General features: G+C 38.2%; 1 protein-coding gene and 1 long non-coding RNA gene across 5 annotated transcripts in view; one reads left to right on the top strand and one right to left on the bottom strand.

The window, feature by feature from the left end:
• The window catches only part of FAM135B (family with sequence similarity 135 member B), a 200638-nt gene that overhangs the window by 140874 nt on the left and 36669 nt on the right, over positions 1-23095 (top strand). The window lies entirely within an intron of this gene.
• On the bottom strand, positions 701-23093 carry LOC121469300 (uncharacterized). The gene is made up of 3 exons (XR_005979285.2): positions 21120-23093; positions 20895-20980; positions 701-849 (listed from the first exon to the last, which is right to left on the bottom strand). It is a non-coding gene; the product is annotated as an uncharacterized lncRNA (long non-coding RNA).

Here is a 23095-nt window from a genome sequence, read left to right as displayed (position 1 = left end):
TTTTCTTTTTTTGGTCAAAAAAGTTTCCTCAGCCCTAGAAACTCACCCCAGAATATTGCAACCATTAACCTGTTAAGAAACCTTGATTCAAGGCTTTTGATTAACATGCTGCCCTCAGCTTCCCTCAACCTTTTCTGTCAAAGTTTTTCTGTATAAATATTAAAAATATGCAAGCCTAGAGCACTTGGTGCAGAGGAACTACCAGGGAATTAACTAGGGCTGAGAGAATGTTTGGCCTGAGGCTGCTATCCCAAACTTTGGGTCAGTGCATGCTTTTGGCAAACAAGCTGACCTCAGCCTCTGCCTCTCTGCTAGACAGTCACATCATAGGCATTTAAATAGCTATTTGTATTTTAGGCCAATCTCATCACTCATTAGAGAGAGTCTTCTTTGGAGAATGGTGCCTATTTTCATTATCCTCTGCACAAGTCTCTGTTGAAATAAGAGAAATGGAAAGCTGTCCACTCCCATTTTTGCTTTTAGTCTCCAAGGAAAAGTCTTGGTCTGTTGTAATTAGAAAGAAAATCTTCTTTCCTTCCCAATTTTCTTCCTTCCTGGAAACTATCTTCTACCTATCTCTGTAGATCAATTTTTTTTTAAAGGCAGGATAATTGTGAGTTGACCCTAACTGGAAGCCAGGTGCTCACCAAGCCATTTTATCATTCCCCTCCTCAACAGAACAGGGTGCAATAGAGAAAAATTGTGGGTAAAGATAAAGTCAGTTTAATGAAGCAAAATCAAGGCCATGTGCAGAAGCAAAGGAAAACAAAAGATTCATTCTCTTCCCATCAGCAGGTGATGTCCAGTCACTTCCTGGGAAGTGGGGCTTCAGGGTGTGAAGTGGTTTCACTGGAACACAAAAATTATAAGAGTGAATGCTCCCCCTTTTCCTGCTTTTCCTCCACTTCTATTGCTCAGCACACATCCTATGGTATGGAATATCCCTTTGGCCAGTTTGGGTCAGCTGGCCTGGCTGTGTCCCCTCCCAGGATCTTGCCCACTCCCACTCTGATGATGGGGGAATGTTGGAGGCAGTGCTGGTGCTGGTGCTTGATGCCTCGTGGAGGCTGACCTAGAATAGAGACCAAACAGAGTTAAAGAATAAAGTAGAGATTTATTAAAAGGCCTCCATGGATACCCCTTGGGCAGCACAAGAGCCCAGCCAGGGCTACACCCACGATGAACCCAAATGGTCACAAAAAATGGATGAACAGCCACAAGGTCTCTCACTTTTATAAGTTCTGGTCCATTTGCATATTGCAGTTAATTGTCCAATTACAGCTTAAGGTTATGAGGTCCCATCCTTTTTTTTCTCTCTTCAGTCCATGTTGTTTATGCTCTTGGGCCTGAGATTTGGAACATTTGTCCTTGGTCCCCAGCTAGAGAAGGATTTGTTTTGTCTACCTGCTCTGTGAAGAGAGCTTACTACGCACTGAAGCAGTACAGAACCTGAAAAATATAAAAGCTAAAATCTAAAGCATCATGCTCAGCAGAAGCCAAAACACTGCAGTGCCACCAACACCTCTGCAGCCACCAATGCCCAGCACAGACTGGGAGGGCTGCCATGGAGAAAGTGAACTCCATCCCAGACAGAGCCAATACAATTATTATTATCCTATCAGATGAATTATTAAATACCAAAAGGAAATTGCTGTACCAAGAACTGGCTTTAGCACACTACTACCCTGCAGCCACCAGAATGTCACATTCCAACCTCATAAATGTAATGCTGCACTGTCCACATGGCCAGATGTGCATTTGCTTAGCTTCAGAAACCTCCATAAGTCATGGCATCTGTTCTTGAGCTCAGTGTTTTAATTTAATAGCCCGTGATGGCCTTTTTGCCTATGCATGATGCATGATAATGCGCAAAAGCTATTTTCTCTTGGCTTAACACAAAAAAAAAAATTAAAATTCGGAGATAGAAAAGAAACTGTTGTGGGGCTACACCTAACTCCAAGCAAAGGCTGTGTGACTGACTGCTGGTTTATATGGAAGTTTATATCAGGCTATAAGGGATTGAAGGAAGAGGAGCAATAGAAGTTCTTATCACGCTGTAGTACTTGGCACTGGGTCAAGTTTTCTTCCCTTTAAAAACTTGTAGATATGATTCCAGGTTGTTTGAATGCATTTGTTAAGCTTCAATTGGTTTGGAGAATTTTGCATCACTACCAGTGGGCATGAGAATGGATTCTACCCTTTTCATGAAGTAGAAAACCCCAAAACCTGCAGACCTCTCTGATTGCTATATACATATATTTGTTTGGACCTTCCCTTGCATGTCTGAACTAGTAACTATGAATACCAGAACTCAAAATATACCACACACATATTTCTGTTTGTAAACTATTCTGATTTGATGCAACTGGTGAAATCTAGGGTGAAACATTAATAGATCTGGTCTTCTAAGGCTGACAGAACTTCACGGAGAGGCAGGACATGGGAAAATCAATTTTATAGGGATGTTGGTTAGTTTCTTTTTATGTCATAACCTGCCATGGAACATTTAGTGTTGGTATATCCTGTTTTAAATTTGTTTAGCTCTATTTTCATCTCCTTCTACTTTTCTTGTGCATTTTTGTGTTTTCCTTGATCTAAGAAATCTCCAGGCTTAAGCTCTTAAAATGCATCTCTTGGGCAAGTGCCTCTGTTTAGTATCTTTTCTAGGGAACCAAATCTGATTATTCAGTTTAGTGTAAGAGTGCAAACAGTCAAGACTTTCCTTGTTTTAGCCTTAATTATTGTCAGTAAACCAAACAGAGCTTCTTTCCCCCCTGACAGTTGCAGATATATTATTCTTCCAGAATACTTTACCAGAATGCTCCTGAATTCCAGTGTCGGAGCTCTAAGTCATTCCAATTGCACCCTTTCCCCCAGGTCTAGGCATTAAAACCCCAGGAAAGTTTTTGGTGTCTGAAACCTTACTATCTTCACAATTTATTCAGTTTCATAGGTTTGGTATAAATTCTACAAATTCAAAAAGCAGATTGGATCACAAAAGTAAATTTTGTTCTCACTAATGTCATCATATGCAGTAGATGGATTAGTGACATGGTGTTTTGGGTTAATGTTGCAAGGTTTTTGGCACCAGAGGGGAATGGGACCAGGGGAGGCTTCTGTGAGAGGAAAGAACTTTCCTCCACATAAAATAAAGACAATTCACCACTCATGGTTCAGAAAAGATTTGAACACAGTAGAGTAGTGGCTGGATTTACAGCCCCTACAACCCCAGAAAAGACAGAAATGTGCCGAATTATGAGGCTAAAACTGCCAAGTTATTCTCCAGGTATCTCTTGAATACAAAGTAGAAGACCCTTACCTTGGTATCCTCTATATAGGTCATACTTTCCATTTTCCCTCTCTTTTCCTGACAGGATTTGGCTCCATCAGGGACCTAATGCTCACTTTAGCCCACAGGTTGACTGTGGAAGTGCTCATCTAGTTTATGTTGCTGATTTGCTTTTTCCTCACTGAAAAGCCAATTGACTGCCTTAATTTTTAAAGATCGTCTGCATCTGTCAATCTTCTTCCACTTCTTTCCACTTCCTGACCTAATCTTCTGCATTAGGGCTGCTGAGGTGCCACTGCTTAATGACAGATCCTGAAGGCTTCTTGTTCTGCACTTCTGACTTCTCACTGTGGAGGCTAATTAAATGCCAGCAGCTTTGGATTGCACATGTGCATTTTCCCTAGATCTCACCAGATGACTTCTGGACATCACTGACACTTTCCTCATCTCCTGGCTTAGCAGAGTAGTTATAGTAATTAATTCTATTTAAACCTAGGTGATTTTTTAAAAGTCTTTATGTCTCTTCCCATTCACCTACCTAGCAAACAGGGATCTTTCTTTTCTCCTTTCCTCCCTCTCTAATATTTTATCTATACCCATACTACACTTTTCCCTTCAAGCAAAATTAAGAGAACAAAGATATTGAAAGAAGATTTTTTTGATTGTCAAATATTAAGGAAGACACTTTTGTGGTCAACAAACTAGAAGAGAATAATCTACAGAATAATAAAATCTATGAAATAATAAGAAGTGCTAGAACTTTTTTGAGTTATTTTCAGCTCATAGCCAATGCTCACAGGGAATATATATCACTGTAGATATGTGTTCAAAATAGGAGCCTATCCACTGCAGTCCTGGGGGATGTCAGTGGGGTGAAACAGCTTCATGAGCTATGTGTGACTGGTGTCCCTTTGGGGAACCTGAATTCCCCTTTGTGTCTGCTAAATTGCTTTTCTGTGTGAGGAAGTTCAAGGGGTTGTTTTGGATGTTACAAGGTCTGTGTCTCAACTCCACACTGACTCACTCTTTCAGGTGATCTCAACTGCCCTAAGAGCCGGATACTGGAAAATTTCAGCAGCTTTATTTATCTACAATAAAATAAACTATTCCTTGCAAATCTGCAAACTGAATGGTAACTTACACTTCAGGATTTCTGTGCCTTGCCCAGCAGCATAAACCTCTTCTGTATTCACTGTTGTCAGGCTGGTTTAATGTCTTTGTAATATTGTGCATCACATGCCTGCTGTGTTATAATCAAGTTGAATCAATGGCATACTGGGGATTATTAATAAACTGTACTCACAGTAATCTTATTTTCATTTGGCTAACAGTTGCACTGCAGATAAATTGACTTCTAAGTAATCAGATTGATTAATCATATGATTTCTCATTAATAAGGTACTGGTGTTTGATGAGAAGTGTTCTTCTTTCATCTAGCATTGATGCAGCAATCCCAAAAGACATGAGGTTTATGCCTGGCATTACACAAGAACCAGGAGTGTCATTCAAATAAAATTTGTAGATGATAAATGTTCTTTTCCACAGACAGTTTGCTAATATTGTCATCTTTTCAGCAACATATGCAAAATCTGAGCCATTCTAGCCTAGCATCAAAACATTATTCAAACCCACATTTTTATGTCTCATAACAGTCATCTCTGGTTTAGTCTTCCTTTTTTTCTTTGTATTTATGGCTCTTTATACAAATAGTTAACTTTTTCAGCTCTTGAAGTAGGAAGACTCTGAGATTATCTCAATTCATTGGAGCATAGGGCTAATAACCCCAAGGTTGTGGGTTTGATCCCTGTTCAGGCCATTCACTTAAAAGTTCAGCTTGATGATCCTTGTAGGTCCCTTCCAACTCAGAATATTCTTTGATTCTGTAGTGATTGTGCATCAGAGGGGAGCCCAAATATGATCTATTGTGAGAATTTTAATATATAATATAATTCTGTGGTTCTAAGACTGCTGATACACATTATTGTGGGTTTTTCAATAATTTTTTTTTAAATCCCAGTATTTAAAATAGTTTTTACTTATAATTGTTCAATGTAGTTTACATTAGAATTCCACCTAGAATTGTTAATTTTACATGGAAATGCATTAATTTTGATCTCAGACTTCTCTGCTGGGGTGTGAATCTTTAACGGCAAACACTTCTTTCATGTGTTAGAATACATTTTTATGGGTGTTTTTTAAAGATTCCTTGGTTGTCTTGCTGATGCAAATGGTGATTAGCTGTGACTGGGACTCCAGCAGATGTCCAACACATAATTATTCTGAAATACCAAGACAGCTGATATACTGCTCTTTGTAAGGTAAAATGACAAGTATCTTTAATCAGTATGTTCAAGGCACCATTTGTGATAATTACTGATGAAATCTTTAATCTTTGGTTGCCTGAAGATAAATGGCTGATCTCTAGAAAGAATGAAATTATTTCCTAGCTGTAGCAGAAAATATGTAACTAATAATGTGACAATAACTGGTTTCTTTAATCACTGGCATATTTCTTTTTTGTGGTTCTTACTTTCTGATCTGACAAAAGCAGTGCATAGCAAAGCAATGATCTCCATTTTTATTGAGTTCAAACCTGAGATTAATTTGGGTTTCGGCCTTAAACATGGTGTTAAGATAGCCTTGCAATCTTTTTGCTATGAGTGTTCAATGAAAATGTCATGAAATCAACTGGAGATTCTTGTGAGGGTGATGGTGACTTGTTCTGGGGAAAGTCCTTGGGAATTCCTCTTATTGAACTGATAATTTATTCCTTTTGTGAAGCAATATAATTTTAATAGGAAATTGCTCTTTTCATATGTATTTTTTGCTGTTTTTCTGCATTGTTTATGCATTGGAAATAATCAGATTGCTGCATTCTCCTTTCAAATCTCACCCAGAGTTACATAACTGAAAGGATTTTTATTACAGGTAATTTAGAGAGTTGTGAGTAGTGTGGTAAAAGGCAGACTAAGCATGGAGGACTTACTTCTCTTTCACAGCTACTATTACAGTTACATACTGAAGAATTTATTTGGCTTCCCTCACCATAATTTATCACTTTTTCTGAATCCATTTATGTGGCTTGTACAGTCATTCACTTGACTGTCATGCTTTCAATTCAAGATTTTCCTTTCTGGAAATTTCACCATTGATTTTTCAGGAATTTTATAGGAAGGGGCTTGTGCAAGACCTTTTTTTTTACTTTCTTCCTTGAAGTAAAGTGCAGGAGTGGGAACAGATTTTTTACTTCAGGAACTGGACTTGGCTGCTCTCTCACTTTTGGAAGAATCTTTTATTATTCACTTTTTCTTTCTTCTCAGTATTTTTCCCAGTGCTACCTTGCTTGAAAATCATATTCATATGCCCTAAGGAACACTAATCCCTAGCTCCTAAAGAATAATAGTTCCCACTGGCTGATGAGAGAGTTCCTGAAGGGAGACCAGATCAGCTCTCACAGCTTCTGAGCTGATGGCCTTTCCAGGGTGAGCAGAGATGGCAACAACAGCACAGTGGAGATCCATCGTCTGAAAGCCAACCCTTTGCTCTTGGCAAGTGTCCCAGACAGCAGTTCAGGGACTGGGGAATAAGAAAAGAGATTCCTTCTTTTTCGAGGCACTTTGGCTTGTTTTGTGGAAACAAATCTTCAAGTGACAGCAAAAGCCGACACTTCTGTTCACAGCTATCACGTCACTCTTAGTGACCCAAGAAACAGCTTCACAGCTGATAAGAATTATAAGTTTTGGTGCAGTTCTAGGCAGGAACACTTAGAAGTGCAGTCCCTGCAACATCAGTGTGTGCAAAACCAACTGACCCCACTCAAATGGTCTAATATTTTCTCCAAGGATCAGACAAAACTGGGCAATGTGACAATCAGAAAAGAAAAAAGATGTGTCAGTGTATACAGAGGTGAATAGCATGAGACAAAAGTTTAGCAAACAAAGCAATTTTTTTTTAGCTTTATGGCAAAATAGGAATAATTTAAAAATATTTTCAGGACAAGAGTAACTTCTTCTGAAGATGGCTTAATCACATAACCAGAATTTCTACTCACGTGTTGGGATGAGTGTCAAAAAGAAAAGAAATTTTTATCAAAATTACTTAATGCTTCAAGGAAGCTCTTTGCGTTGCCAGGAAAAGAATGTGGATATTCTTGCATTTACACACATGAGTACTTGGGTGAGAATATGGGTCTAAAGACTTATTTAGGGTAAGCCAGACACAGTCAGAGGAAAATGAGCTTACACTAGCTTTTTGACTGGCATAAACCTTAAAAAACCAAGCTTCCAGTCAGCCTAGTTTTACCATAGTATTTACTTCAACTGTTCCCAGATTCACAGTATAGTATTTGAATAGGGTCTGATGGATTGTTAATATCTGTGCCCTCAGTCCCTGCATGATCCCAGGTTAGCTGGGTGTGTCATGAAATACAGAGGAGCTGCAGTATCATTCATGTGCTGCCTCTGCTTCAGAGCAGATCAGAGAAGGCCAAGACAGACCTTTACTCATCCCTTTCTTCCTTGTCTTCTTCATAGACTCATAGAATGGTTTGGATTGGAAGAACATTTAAACATCATCTACTCCAATCTCCTGCAATGAGCAGGGTCTCCATCAAATGGAACAGATTTCCCAGAGCCTTGTCAAACCTGGCCTTGAATGTTTCCAGCGATGGGACATTTACCAGGTCTCTGGGCAATCTGGCCCAGTCTCAGCACTCTTATCACAAATCATCTAGTCTAAATCTACCCTCTTTTAATTTCAAACCATTGTCCCTTGTCCTATCTCAACATGCCCTGCTATAAAGACTGTCCCTATATTTCTTATAAGTTGCCCTTAAGTGTTGAATGACTGCTATGAGGTCTCCCAAGATATTCCCAAATTCTTTCTGTGGGTAGGATAAAACCATAAAGTCAGTTGAAGGCACCATATATCTAGTCTGATGATCCAAGGCAAAAGTCATTTCCATCTGACAGGTTTTTGTCAGATGCAATCTGCAATGTCTCTGCAGGAATTAGATCTTCCTGGCATTGGCAGACAGAGTTGGCTGATGAGAAGTAGGGGTGAAAGGCTGAGCAGGACAGTGGGACATCCCCAAGGCAGTGTTCAATAATGTTCAAGTGGGTGGTAGAACTCTGGATCTGCTCTATACATGGTGTTTCTTTTGAAAACAAATACAGTTCAACTCTCCAGAGCTGTCAATCAGTCTCTTTCTCCACTACTGAACTCAACAGATGTATTTTATTTAACACCATAAAATTATGGCATACAGAATAAATGGTAAGCTACTCATAGCTCATGAAATTTGATTGTCTTTGAGTGTAAATTACTTGAGGGCTGGTGTATGTACTATGCATAGTACAGGAGTTATCTATGGGGCTATGAAAATGAACCTGTGAAGACATAATATTTATGCAAATTTATACATTTCCAGCTATTCAAAAGTTCCCTATTTTGTTGCAGTAAATTATAACATATCAATGTAATTGCCTTAAAGTAACATACCCAGGAAATATTCTGATTAGCCATTATTTCTGTTTCAGTGTTAGAACAGAAATTGTAGATTTCTGCAGTGATAAAAAGGACTGTATATTATTTTATCATTGGCTTTTCCATTCGATGTATGTTTGCATGCATGTGAAAGACCTATAAATGATGCATTGCCTGAGAGTGTCATAAGTGAAGACTTCAGGAATGTGGCATAATCACAGGATTAGACACTGAGCTGTTTCCTGGCAGCAAAAGGCATAGAAACCACATCCCCCACATCAAAGAAACCAGACCAGCATTACAGCACCTGGGCCAAAGAGGAGCAATTTTTGTGCAGAGCAATTTTCTACAAGAAGGAAAGTGCCTTTAATCTGGGCTGTAAATTTTCTTTTTTTGAGTGTGATTTAACATAAAATAATACTAATAAAATAAAATAATACTCATTAAAAAACAGGTTTTGAAACATTTCTCAGAGAAAGATCTAATGGATCTCACTGGATTACTTTGATAACTTCAATTATCAGACATCATCAATACTGAGTGATGGGACTCTAAGCCTCAGAATTATCTTCAGCAAAATAAGTAGGGAAGTAATGAAAAGTGATTTGACTTGGTTTTACAACAGACCTTGAAGCATGTTCTCACAACAGATCTTCTATTGATTTTTTTTCACAATACAATAATGGACAAGATTCAGGTAACCTGAGAAATGGCACATTTAGACCAAATGAAAGGATTTTTTTTCTCCCAATTTCTGTAGACCTTAAGTGAGCTGGTATAACACATTGCCAGAAGGTGCTTCTGTGAACTTTGTAGGATTTGACACAATTGTACAAAATGACAGCACTGACACAGCCCTTGTTCTGAAAGGATGGGAACTGTAAGGGCTGTGATATAAACCACTATTTGGGTTGTTTAAAGAAGACTTTTGCTGGAAGGCATTCCATTTCTGAAGCTGTCAGGGCTTGGGCTTTTATTTTGTTCTCTTTGTTTACCTCTGTCTCCGTGAGTATCAAATTCTTGACTGTGATTGCTGGCAAAACACAAGATTTGTTGGATTTCTCTTCTGATCCGATTTGACAAAGACTATAGAAGTCAAAATCTTTTACTCATCTCTTTGGGGAAAAATGGAAGTCAATCATGAGCCAAGTAGAAAGTCTGGGATATGCAGGAGCATTTATAAATAATAATAAAAAAATAACAGTCCTGTCAATAGAGACATGATTTCTTTCCACTTGCATATGAATCATAGGAACCTACTTGATAACACTTGTGGCTGTGTAACAGGCTGAAAGAACCAATAAAACAAAAACTCTGCCTTGGTAACAAAATGTCAAACAGCTTAAAAAATGAACTCATAAAGGTTGAAGTAATTTTTCACTGTCAAAAGACAGTTAAGTATTTCCTCTTTAGCCATTGTTTGACATTATTGCTAATGTTTAAATTTGCTAAGATGAGGAAAAGATCAGAAATAGTGTTGTGATTGTTTCATTTTTTTATCTCCATTTGTGAAGACAAAGGTAATTAACCAGCATGTAGGAGCTGCTCTGATTACAGAAATTTTAACAGTGAATTCTGGGCAAAGCTCTCAATAAATAGATTTGGGTGGGCATGGTTGGCACTGTATCTCTTCCCTCCTATGAGAGTCTGTGTGATCAAGAACCAAAATAACCTACTAGGAACTTATTTTCAGGTTGTACCTATAATTTCAGAAGTCAAGCCAGTGGTAGCAAGGTGACAGGGTTCAGTGATCTTGGCCAACTGCTGTAGTAGCCTGGAAAGCAAACAGTGCAATTCATAAACATCCTGCTAAAAGGCACTCATGTCTATATCCTTGTTATTAAAATAATTCACAATTCTTCTTAGTATCTTGATGACACCATACCATTTTTTTGGGATATATGTTCCCCACAACTAACACCAGTGACTGTTGATTAAAGCAATGGCTCAGCCTGTTGTATTGATGTGGAATATAGTGTGGAATATATACTTTTTATTATTTTTAATTATTTATATGGCCTCTTTGAATTTTAGGTTTCCCAAGAAAATGAAGTATATCCTATTTCTTATTGTATTTATATAATACTTGAATAGTGGCCCTCAGATTTTGTTTGTGGAAGCATTTAGCTCATAAACATCTTTTCTACAAAATGTGAGCAGGAAATGAGGAAATTCATAACCTCATTTAAGCAAGTTAATTTTTATCATATCTTTAGTATCCTTTCTGCACTTTTGTTGTGTCTTGTTCTTTATATATTCCTTTCTTTGGACTGGAGGATCCCTGTCTTTGCCTGTGACTGTTCTACACAAAGGATGCTCCAGTGTTTGAAGTAAGCAATTCTTCCTCCATAACAGACACAGCTGTAGCTGAGAATAGCTTTAAGAGAGTAGCAGAATGTGAAGTTTTTAGGTTTTTAGGCTTAAAATAGCAGCTTTGTGTGCCTCATGTGCTCAAGGTCTTCACACAACTAACTCAAGCACAGTTTGTTTGTTGGGAAATTGCAAGTAACCCCAAATAAGTTTTCATAGTCATGACCTTCTGCATAGACAGAGCAAGAGTGATTGCAATAGGGACATTTCATTATTGAAACTGTTCAGTGTATCCTGTGCTTATGGGCTGGATATAAGTCAGGGTAACCCTAGCCAGTCTGACTTCAGTGATAATACTGTTCTTTAAAAATAGAACTCATCAAATATTTGATCAGTTTGATATTTAATTTTGAGGCAGTTCCTGTCAACATTTTGGAAAGGTAAAAAATGACCCAAATTTCAGAAAGCCCAAATGGAACATCAGTGGACAAGTGCAGTGAGACTTGGGCTATTTCTAGACTCTGTCATGAAGACAATGCAGGCTCAGCCTGGTTCTCCTCCTGTACCTTGTAGCCCTCTGACCTGCCATTTTGCTAGCAAGAAAGAAACCCCAGACTCTGTGGTCAGAGACAGAAAGGACTGGTATGACTGCTGAGTTGAGTCCAGCACCTCTGTGGGAAGCTGTGAAATAGGCATATACTATAAAAGGTTGGAATATATTTTCCATATGAACATCCTCTCTGCATTCTAATGTTTACTGCTCCCCACATTAGATAATTGCTATGGCATCCTGTGCTATGTTACACGATCAACACATGTCAATTTATCTAAATTCACAATGTACAGGTGAGTTTAAGGTATGACTTAATTTGTATTTGTAACTCATTATAAGGTTGTAAAAGGTATGTTGTGTGCTTAAGTGACAGGTCTTGAAATGTGAAGTCACAAAGACTAGATAGCTTGCAATCACTAAAGAAAATGTCTTTGAAAAAAAAGAAAACACAAAAGAAGGGTGTTTCATTTCACTTTGAAGAAGGAAATACTTCTTTCTAAGTTGACTTAACACGTTTCCTTTTTTCCTGTCTGGGCAGTGAACTGTAAAATCAATTATTCCTGTAGCTCTTGTGATACGTGAACAGAGATCCAAGCCTGAAGTCACTCTCTCTGGCAGTGACTGTCAGTACATAATAGAGGCTGGCATTTGTAAATAGAAAGCTGCAGTCCTTGTTGTTGCTTTTATTACATAAAAAGCATGTCAGAGTGACCATTTGCTTCGTGTCTGTGCTTCAGAGGGCAACACAGAGCCAAGTAGTTTGGTACATGCAGTTTGACAGAAGTTCACTGTGTTTAACAGCATATTCTGCCAAACACCATGAGAGAAATGGCACCTGCAAGAGAACTGAGTTAAATTTGTTTTTAGGTCCACACTGGCCCACATGCACTGACAAAGTGTCTTCAGCCAGCTCTGGTATCAGCCATGGCCATTTTCTCTTGTAAGGACAGGAGACCTTCCCCTCCCTGCACACCTCTTCATCTATCTCAGGTCCCTTCAGTTCCTAATTTTTCTCTAAGAGGATTTCTAAGCTCACACTAGACCCAAAAATACATGCTCTGGCTGATTGTCAGCTTCTTGGAGTCAGCAATTACTGCTGAGTGAAGAATCCAAATCATGATGTCTGAAATATTTCTCCTCTCTGAGGGAAAAAAATACCTATTCTAATTCAGGATGCTCCACATTTATTTTCCTGTGTTCAAAATTATATGAATTAGGTTTTTAATTTTTTGGTTTTTTTTAATAAGCACTGGGGTGGAACTTCTCTGCCTGCCTCTGAATTGTCTGCCTCTGAGCTTCGAGTTTAATTTTCTTCATGCACAGTCCTTTCCTTTCATACACAGTGGAAAGAAGGAGCATTTCTAGGGAATTGTGCATTATAAAAATGTTGAAGAGGGACTTTTTGCACGGTTGTGAAGTGATAGGACAAGGGAGAATGGTTTTAAGGGTAGATTTGTGTTGGTTAATTGAATGGAATGAATTCCTGTGAGAGTGGTGAGGCACTGGAAGAGGTTCCTGGGAGAAGCTCTGGATGTCTCAGTGCTGGAAGTGTTCAAGGCAAGGTTGGCTGAGACTCTGAACATCCTGGGATAGTGAAAAGTGTCCCTGCCCCTGCCAGGGGCTTGGAACTCGGTGACCTTTAAGGTCCTTTCTAACCAAAACCATTCTAGGATTCTGTAACAACAACATGTGAAGTGGAGGGGATGAATTGTGCTCCAAAAATGCCTGTTTCTCTCTCTGTGCTGTGAAGGGAGTCCAGGATGATGAGCTGAGCTGGACATGTTTATGGTCTAAATATAAAAGTGTTGCTAGATACTAATCTCACCACTCTTACGCAAGCAAACTGTGGCATGTATTACAGCTTTGGTCATTATCTAATGTAAACACTTGTAAATAAAGCAAATAACAATCTATAAAATCCTAGAGAAAATAATTTATTTACTTAGCTCTTTATTCATATCCTTAATATGAGACAGTACATAGCATTGATAGAAACACTCTGCCAGCTGCTAACCTTTATAATTACATAGCATAAAGCCATCTCCACCCCAGCCAGAGCCACAGCTGAGCACATCCTTCCTTGTTGCCAGGCGTGCAAGTTGAATCAAAACATTTTTGACATTTTCTGATGTCCTGAATGCCAATTGTAATGGCACAATTTTGTTAATATCACTTAACAGGGTCTCCTTTTCCTCATGTGTGTGTGTGTGTACTACAGGTGGGAGAGACAGAAAGATGTTAACAAGTGTTCTTTTAAAAATTTACTGGTTTGTGCTGCTGCCTGCAGAGATGAGTAACAAAAAGGCAGCTCTTCAGCAAAGTGGCCCTTGTTTGATCACAGAAACAGGAGTGGATTTTCTTTCCTTATCTGTGAGTAGGCAGCATGGACTCTCTTTAATCAGAAAGGATAATGTATTTAGGCCATTTTGATGTTTCCACTGTGTTATTTTTGTTTAGGATATCAGAATTTGCACCATAAGTGTGTATGTATTAATACATATTTAAAATTACATATAAAGACCAGCTTTAGCTAAATAGACAGAAAAATATTTATATAAATCTTTGTAACTAATCTGTCTCCCTTTTTTTCATAAACAGTTATTTTGTAATATTTTGGGGGTTTTCCCCCATAAAATTATAATTATTCAGTGTTGCTCTGTCATCTCTTAGCCAAAGGATATCACAGTGTGCTTTGTGAATGTTCCCTACACAGACTCTTATTAATAACAATATGAAGATATGAACTAACATGTCATTTTCAGACACAGATGTAACAGAGGGAAATAAAAGCACACCCAAAGGGTTGTAGTGGATAGGGTGATGTGGGATATAGTAAAGGTAAGATTTTTAGAAAGCTGAGAAAGCAGGCCCTAGAAACAGAAAGAACAGAAAAGTAGCTGCAGCTGCAAAGTCTGAAAGTAGAAAAAGTTACGATGGTATAGCAAGCAAAGATATTAAACAATAACTTGAGTTTTAGGCTTGGCTAAGATAGACCTTAAGACTGCAGGAAAATGTGCTTAGTGAGATAGTAGAAGGTTTTAAGCTGCATAATGGTGTATTGTGTATTGTTAATAGAAGGCATACCAGCAGGCATTGTGTGAAGCAGGTGTATGTGTGCTTTTAGTGATTGGCTAGAACAACTGTCTGTAAGCTTTAGCAATATCCTATTGGCTAAAAAGTCTTTAAAATGTTCTGTAACAAAGAAATCTTTGGCTGCTGCTGGCTGTACGTGAGCTTTGCCATCTTTCTACTGTCTCAACCATGTAATGAGGCTGATGCTGCAATAAAAGCTCAAGGAACGTGCCCCAGCAGTGCCGTCCTGTTTATGGAAACAGCTCCCCAACACAGGGTGACATCAGGCTGGCAATGTAAATAGTGAGATTCTGCAGGGCTCCATCCTTTTCCCAATTCTCCTCAACATCACTAACACCTTGGATGCAGAACTCGAAGAAATACTGAGTAAATTTGTCGATGACGCTAAACTAGGAGGAGCTGTCGAGTCCCTTGAGGGCAGGGAGGCTCTGCAGAGAGATCTCAACAAATCAGAAAAATGGGCAATCACCAACAGTGTGGAGATTAACAAGGGCAAGTGTTGGATCCTGAACATGGGATGGGGAACCCTGGATGTACAGACTGGGCAATGAGGCTGGAAAGCAGCTGTGGGACAGGACCTGGGGGTCCTGGTTAGTGGAAAGTTGGAATCAACAGAACCCTGGCAGCCAGGAGGGTCATCCCTGTCCTGGGGGCATCAGCACAGCATCACCAGCCTGGCAAGGGAGGGGATTGTCCCACTCAGCTCTGCACTGGGATGGCCTCACCTCCAGTGCTGGGGGCAGTTTTGGGTGCCACAACATAAGAAAGATATGAAGGTATTTCAGAGTGTCCAAAGAAAGGTTATGAAAATTGTGAAAGGCAGTTGTTCTCAGAAATATGAGAAGCAGTTGAGGGCTAGGAATTTGATTAAATAATCCTAATGGATCCCTTCCAAATCAGGAGATTCTATGATTCTATGATACATGATTCATACAACTTCTCTTGTGCCAATTGATCCAGTGCTCATCTCAGGAGAAGGAGGATGCCTTCAGTCAGACACTGCTCTGACTTTGATGAGACATTTTCCCAGTGCATAATTTTCTGCTAAAGCAATGTTTTTGCAGCTTTAATTTTCCTCTGTGGTGATGTATAATCCTAGAGATCAGGTGGAGGAAAAGGACTTTTCCCCTTTTTATTTATCATACTCAGAATTGTTCAAGAACTTCTATAGAATACACTATTTATGCTTTTACATGAAGAGCCATTGTGACTGTGGATACTTGTGATGGTATATAGGATGTAACAGTCTCCAATCACTAAGTTCAGTGTTTAAAGTGAGTGGGAAACAGACTTCAAAAAACTTCATAGAAATTTAAAAATTATGAAATGCCCCCTAAAAGAAAAATCATTAAAAAAACACAACAAACCTAAACATTTGTATCAAACCACAAAAACCAAAGCATCTCCATGAAGTAAATTATTTTGGGTTCTTTTTTCTTTGACTTTTAAATTCTAAAATATATTGCTATATGAACTTTTTCTTGATGAAAAAGAAAATGAGACAAAAAGCCAAAAATTTTATTTTAAATGAGATTTCTTTTTTTTTTTTTTTTTTTTTTCTTTCTAAGCAGGTCAGTATGAGACATTTGGAACATTGTCAGTGTTTCTTCTCCTAGAAAAACTTTAAGGGAAATCAGTGCAATCTGTGAAACACTTTTGCTTTACTAGAATGATATTTTTAGATGGTAATTTTCCTAAAAATACTTTCCTGGCCACTCCTTCTTCCTTGGCCAATTGTAAGTGGTAAATCTAGAGCCTCCATTTAGAACAGTGACTTATAGTCACTGAGACAAATGAGACAAATTAGAGCTGACCAGGAGAATTCTCCTCTATCTGTTCAGAGAATATTCTTTTTCAGGCTTGATGGCTCCTATTTTTTAAAGGTCTCAAGTAAAATATTTTCCAACTGCTAACTTTGTACAAAGTGTAAATTATCACTGAATCTGTCACTAAATCTGACTGCAATGTCAAATACTTTTTCTACTGTGTAATTATCCCAGGGTTTTTAACAAAGTGGCTCTAGTTTTTAGAGGTAATATAAATGTCAAATTGTATTTATGAAACACCAACCTACGTTTTTTTACATAACAGATTTAGTGAGAGGCATAACAGAAATAGTTCCATATATTGTCAATGCCTTTCTAATTATTGCCCATGATTGAACCTTTGGATTAGTGTTATTAGTGTAACTGAAATAGAATTTAAATATAACAGAATGATTTTACTTTTATTTTAGAGCTTAGGATAATGAACCGACATATCAAATACAGACTAAGAAGTCAATACAAACAAAGCAATTTATTAACTTGATAGAATATGCACATCCTAGTCCAATATTTCTATTTATCTTAAGTATTTGGTCCTCAATTTTACTTTTTTAATGGAAAATACTAATTTTCTCAGTTTTCCATAGCTGTTCCTCCTATAAGCATGCTGTCTTCCTGTTGGTAGATATGAGAGGAAAGAGATTTACAGGAGCTGGCTTATGTGGGTGTCACCTGACCTTCAAGAAAGTTCTGTGTTCACATATCTGCTGCTGTCAGACACACAAAAAAAAAAACAACATTTTTTTTCTGCCAAATAGGACCAAGATTTGTGTCCCATGCCTGTTATATGTAGTTTCTGGTTGCTCTGTTCAATAAAAATATTTAAAATTCCAAAAGCAGGCTGAGAAGAAACAGTGTCACCAAAGAATGGCATCCACAATCTGGGCTCTGTGGGCTTCCACATCTTTAAATTGTGGGGTTTTTTTAGATTTCCCAATAATTTTTCACTGCTTGGCACAGGGATGTAAAACATGTTTGTATTGATGAACGAATTAATGAGGGGGAGTTGTTTGTGCTTGGCAGTTTTCCATAACTGAATGGAGGTGTAAATATACATATACACACATGTAGAATCCTTAGGGGTGGAAAAGACCTCTAAGATTACCAAGTGCAGCTGTCAATTCAGCACCACCATCATTTATACCATTAAACCACATCCTTAAATGCCACATCCAAGATATTTTTGAACACTTCCAGGGATAATGATTCCACCACTTTTCTGGGTAACATGTCCCTATGCCTGAAAACCCTTTTAGTGAAGAAATATTTTTTAATATCCAATCTAAACCTCTACACTTACTGTATATTTATACATATGGGGTTTTTTAATATATATATACTGTACATATTTATTAAAATATTCTTAGTCAACTCAAATGCAGAATTTTTTCATTTTGTTGTTGGTGGAGGTGGTGATTAGTTGTTGTTTTCCTCATGAAATGTCATCATTAAAAGTTTTTAATTTTCAGTCATCTAGATTCTTTTTTTCCTCTTTAAATTGCATGTAATTTCTGTCATAAGAATGGCTCAAAAGACATTCTTTGCCTCTTCAGTCTTCTCTGAGTGTTCATTTTAATGTATTTTCATGATAATCTCTTTAGGACAAAAATAATTTCTGATATGCAAGCAGTTTCAGAAAATAGAATAATAAACTTGTCCTTCTTCCAACATTGCTCAAGCACTTTCACAAATGAAGTGGAAGCACTAAAGTTTTAGCTCAAGACACAACTATAATTTAATTTCCAACCATCAAATAACAGGAAATCTCCTATCTTACAAAACAGCATCCAAAGTAGAGAGTAAGCCTAGGTCCTTGAGTTTGAAACCAGAATGAAATCTCATATTAGGTAATCAAAATGGGTTTGCAGACAAATGGAAAGATGCTGTGAACTCAGAAACTACATTTATCTTGGGGTGCTGAGATTTATCCCTCAGTTTCAAGCAGTTCTGTAAATCTTTCCCAGAAGCAGGCAAGGTAGGGTAGCTCTCTCTGCTACTGGAAAATGGTTGGAAACTGCAAAACTTGTCTATTTAGTCTGGAATGGCTTTTTAGTATATTAAAATTCTTGACGAGCAATTTGAATCTGAATTGTGAAATGTGTTAAGAGTTAGATTAAACATAAAGGCTCTCATTTACCAACTGTTAGTGCTATTGTTGAACACTGCACGTAGTTAGCACAGCTCATGGAATTGCTTTAATACAAAACAAATACAAGCTCCTTAATGTACATTACAAAGCATAAAATTAAGTTGGTGCCTTTTTATATTAGATAGACATAGAACACAGGTATTGAATATGTACAAATTATTCTCTGCATTTGAATAATGAATTGACTTGAACCTTATTTGACGAAAGTGTTGGCTTTTTGAAAGTAATTTTCCTTTCTTTTATTATAAAGCAAAAGTACATTTATAAAGCAATAGTCTAATTACAGGAGGAATCTGTTGACTGATAAGAGCATTGCACAGGGAACCTATTAATTTAAAAGGTTGATTTACTTAAATGTATTCAACAGGGATATTGCAAAAATGCTTAGTTTGTTTGGGCTTGTTGATATCAAAGGCTATTTTACTTGGCTGGGTAAATCTAGCAGAAGACCAGCTTAGAGGATAGATGGACAAAGGTCAGTGGTGGTCCAGTGTTGGGGTACAGCTTTGCACATCATGATCAAAAGTGAACTGAAGCCTTTACATTTCCAAAACACTAGGCAGTAGTTTTTAACTCCCATTTTTCTAGGTTTTTCTTTATGTGATCATCAAGTGTGAGGTCACCCTGCCCTTGGCTGGGGGTTTGGAACTAAATGATCTTTAAGGTCCCTACCAATCCAAACCATTCTATGACTCTGTGATTGATGATGACCACAGTAAAAAGGGAAATGGAGGAATTAGGTCTATATGCTTAGGGTTCTTCATGAGAAAAGATCTTCAGAGTTCTATAGATGGAGAGAGTTTATGACCTTTGGAACAAGTTGCATGAAACTCAGGAGGACTACAAGGGTGTTGTAAGGTTATGCAGGGAGAAAAATAGAATAGACAAAACTTAATTTAGCTACTGCCTAAAAAATACAAAATATTTGTATAAATACATTCAGAACAAAAGGAGGGCTAAAGCAACTTTTTCATCTATTTTGCCCTACTGATGTTGGCACAATGGAAAAAATTGTTTGTGTCAACACTATTGGCTTCTGTGTTGTCATCCATCTTTGCTATCAGAGTACCTTTAGGTCTGAAGTCTTGAAGTGAAATTTTTCAGGAATTCATGTCCTCCCAAAATTTTCAGAAATGGAAAAGGGAAAAAGACAGAGATGCAGTCTACAACTACAGACAGAGGCATCCTTGGAAAAGGAAATCAATGCAGATTCATTTTGCAATCAGCATAGAAGAATCTGTCTACCTGCAAATTAATGAGATTAAAATAACAGTAGGCCAAAGGAATTAGTTCAAAAGGTCATGAGAATCTTTACAAAGGAAACCAGCATGTACTTTTACAATGGATATTTCAAACCCAGAGCAGCCATCAGGCTTTGTGCAAGGTGGGATTTTCATCTTCAGTATTGTTTTTTGGTTTACTGAGAAGTTTGCCTTAACCAAAGTAAAGCAATATTTGTCATCCCGAGTCAAGAAAGCTGAAAAGCTGAGCACTTTGTAGCTGTTTAATGGGTCATAGCCACTGTTTTTCCTGAGAGATGGTTTTGCAGCAGTGTTTTCCCTTAGAACAGCCCATGATATATTTGTTACCAAACTCGATTTGTTAGTGTTGTAGTCTGAATCTGTGTTTCAAGGTATTGGCAAGGAAATAGAGAATCAGCTGAATATATACACAGATGAGGCAATTAAAATAGCAAATGTAAAAGGTCTGCAATCTTTAGACCTTCCCAAAAGAAGACATTTCTTGACATTTCTCAGCTTACTGAAGAGTGATGGATAAGCTGATTTAGCTGCAGCAGTTTATAAAGGCATCATCTGATAGATGCCTGCCCTGTGGGGTCCCTGCAGATGAAGATGCACAGACCTTAGTTCACATTAGTTTAAACTGTCCCTGAGGTGGGTTTAATAATCTCTGTAATGTCCTGCTCCGTATCCTGTACGTGTGTGACAACTTTGAGAGGAAGCAGAAGCAATCCTGTGAGAGCAGTAATATCTTTAAGTCACTGAAGAATCAGAAATTTGGAGCTTGTCACCTTTTTTCTGTCACGCTCACTTTCCACCTCGACAAAAAGATTTTTTAAATTAGGGTGGATGTTCCCATTAAACAACAGGGTTTCAAAGCCAGTTGCCATTTAATAGAATTCAATCAAAATGCTTAATAATATGTTCTCTTACTCGTGCATAGCCCTACCTGGTCTGTGCAGAGCAGTTCCTCTCATGCAATGGCATTCTCAAAGCACAGCTTCTTTCTCTAGCACAGCTTCCCTCCCCAGAGAGCTGGGACAGAAAAAGCAAAGAGAGTTTGGAGCAATCCTTTCATGTCTCTATTCACATAGGTATACAATCCACACCTTACAGTAATTTGAAGAAAATTTACATTGCAATGGAGAGAAATGCTGGAGAAAACTTTACTTACCTGTTGTGGTTGTACTCAGTGCTCCTAATTCTTTGTCTGCAGTTTAGAATATGTGGTCAATTATCCAGTGTAAATCAGCTGAGGATAAATTTGAAAAAGCACCACAAGATAGGAAGACAAATGCTAAAGAATTCAAAACTGGACTAACTGAGTAATATTTTAAACATTAATTCATGCAAGTTTTAAGCCCACCTGCAGGTGCATTTTTCTATTACTTTTTGTATTTAGACTATAATCTATGCCAAGGAATGGCTGAAAATAGACCTATTAAAGTGTAGTCATGCACAACACTACGTCATAGCATTCATATAAACTACGAAATTAACTCACTTTCTTCCTTCTTCTCAGTGGTGTAGCATTTAAATACCAGACTATTTTTTTTCCTAAAAAAAATCAGCAGTGAAAAATAAAGGAGGGCATATTTTCACGAAATTGTGGCATTGTACACAAATCCAATTCCAATTTTCTATTGTTTTGAGCAGTATTTCTTTATGCTCCCTTTTTTCTTTTGGCCATGGTGAGAGTAAAAAATATTCGTGCTGAGACTGGAGATTTTGAAACCTTTGAAGAACAGCCAACACTGTCAATTATCATCAACTGTTTCTCTGCAGGTCTAGAGAGCAGTTCTCTTTGTGCCTACCACAGAATTTGAGTTAAGTCCTTGAAAATTGGCATGGGAAACTGAGGGAAACATCCTGGCTCAGGCCAAGATTTGTGAAATACAGGTTTTAGGGAAGTCAAAGGGAGAAAAACACAGGAGATGTGCTGGCATGTGGTTCTTCTCTGTTGCTCCTGAAGATGTGCAGATTTTGAGACTGTCCAAAGGCAGTAAGCAGTCAGGCCTGTAGGAATTATATTCCTACCCCAGCAGTGATAAGCAAATTTCCCATGTTTCCCAAATCCAGGGATTAATAAATAGTTTTGCTTTAAATCTAAGCAGTTCAAATTTCAAATATCAGCATCTTTTGACAAAGTGAAAACTTCTGATTTATGGTGCCCTAATGAAAACTCAGCTTGCATTCTAAGTCTAAAAGTGTTGTTTGGGAAATATTTGTGGTAAACATGCTGTGATCTGTCCTGTTGCATTCTCCCACACGAGATATACTAACACAGACATTGATCCTGGAGTACAGAGTAGCTCATAATTGCTGATGGGATAGCAATTCCATCTGCGTTTGTTCACTAACACAGATAACAAAGCACCCCATGGTACCATCAAGCTGTAACCTTTGCAGGAGGCAATAAAGAGGGAAAAGGAAAGTGAATGTAGGCATCTTTGTAGTTCTTTCCACCCCTCCTCCTCCAGCAGAGAGGGTGTTTTTCACACAGGACTCTGTGTTGTGGGAAGAGACACTGGCTCCACAGTGGGACATGTGGGATGGACAGAGGTCGATTTCTCTGTTGGCCTGTTTGGTCTGAGGGTCTTCTCATGTGACAGTCTTGCTGAGACCTAATAGTTTTGTTATGGTTTGGGCAAAATGAACACCTAGAATGAGATACTATTGGATTACACATCTAGCTAGTTGGCTGGCTGGGAGGTTGGGATGGTTGAAATCTCTCCTTGGTGCCATCTGCTTGATTAGAATTGAAGAATTATGGAATGGCTTGGGTTGGAAGAGACCTGAAATACCATCTAGTTCAAATCCTCTGCCATGGGCAGAGACACCTTCCACTAGACCAGGTTACTCCAAACCCCATCCAGCCCGGCACTGAACACCCCCAGGAATGAGGCAGGCACAGCTTCTCTGGAAAACCTGTGCCAGGGCCTCACCACCCTCACAGTAAAGAGTTTTGTTCCTAATCTCCTGTCTAAACCTACACTTTTCTAGTTTAAAGCCATTACCCGTTGTCCTATCACTATATACTTTTCTAAAAAGAGATTAATGTCCTCAGTTGGGTTTTTGTGGAAACCTGTCACAGAAATGGAGACAATGAATTTCAATTTCTCTACTTTATTTTCTTGATACTGTTGCTAC

This window comes from Taeniopygia guttata, chromosome 2, assembly GCF_048771995.1.
Source record: "Taeniopygia guttata chromosome 2, bTaeGut7.mat, whole genome shotgun sequence".
Classification (NCBI taxonomy): Eukaryota; Metazoa; Chordata; class Aves; order Passeriformes; family Estrildidae; genus Taeniopygia; species Taeniopygia guttata.
This window is presented reverse-complemented; position numbering and strand designations above follow the sequence as displayed.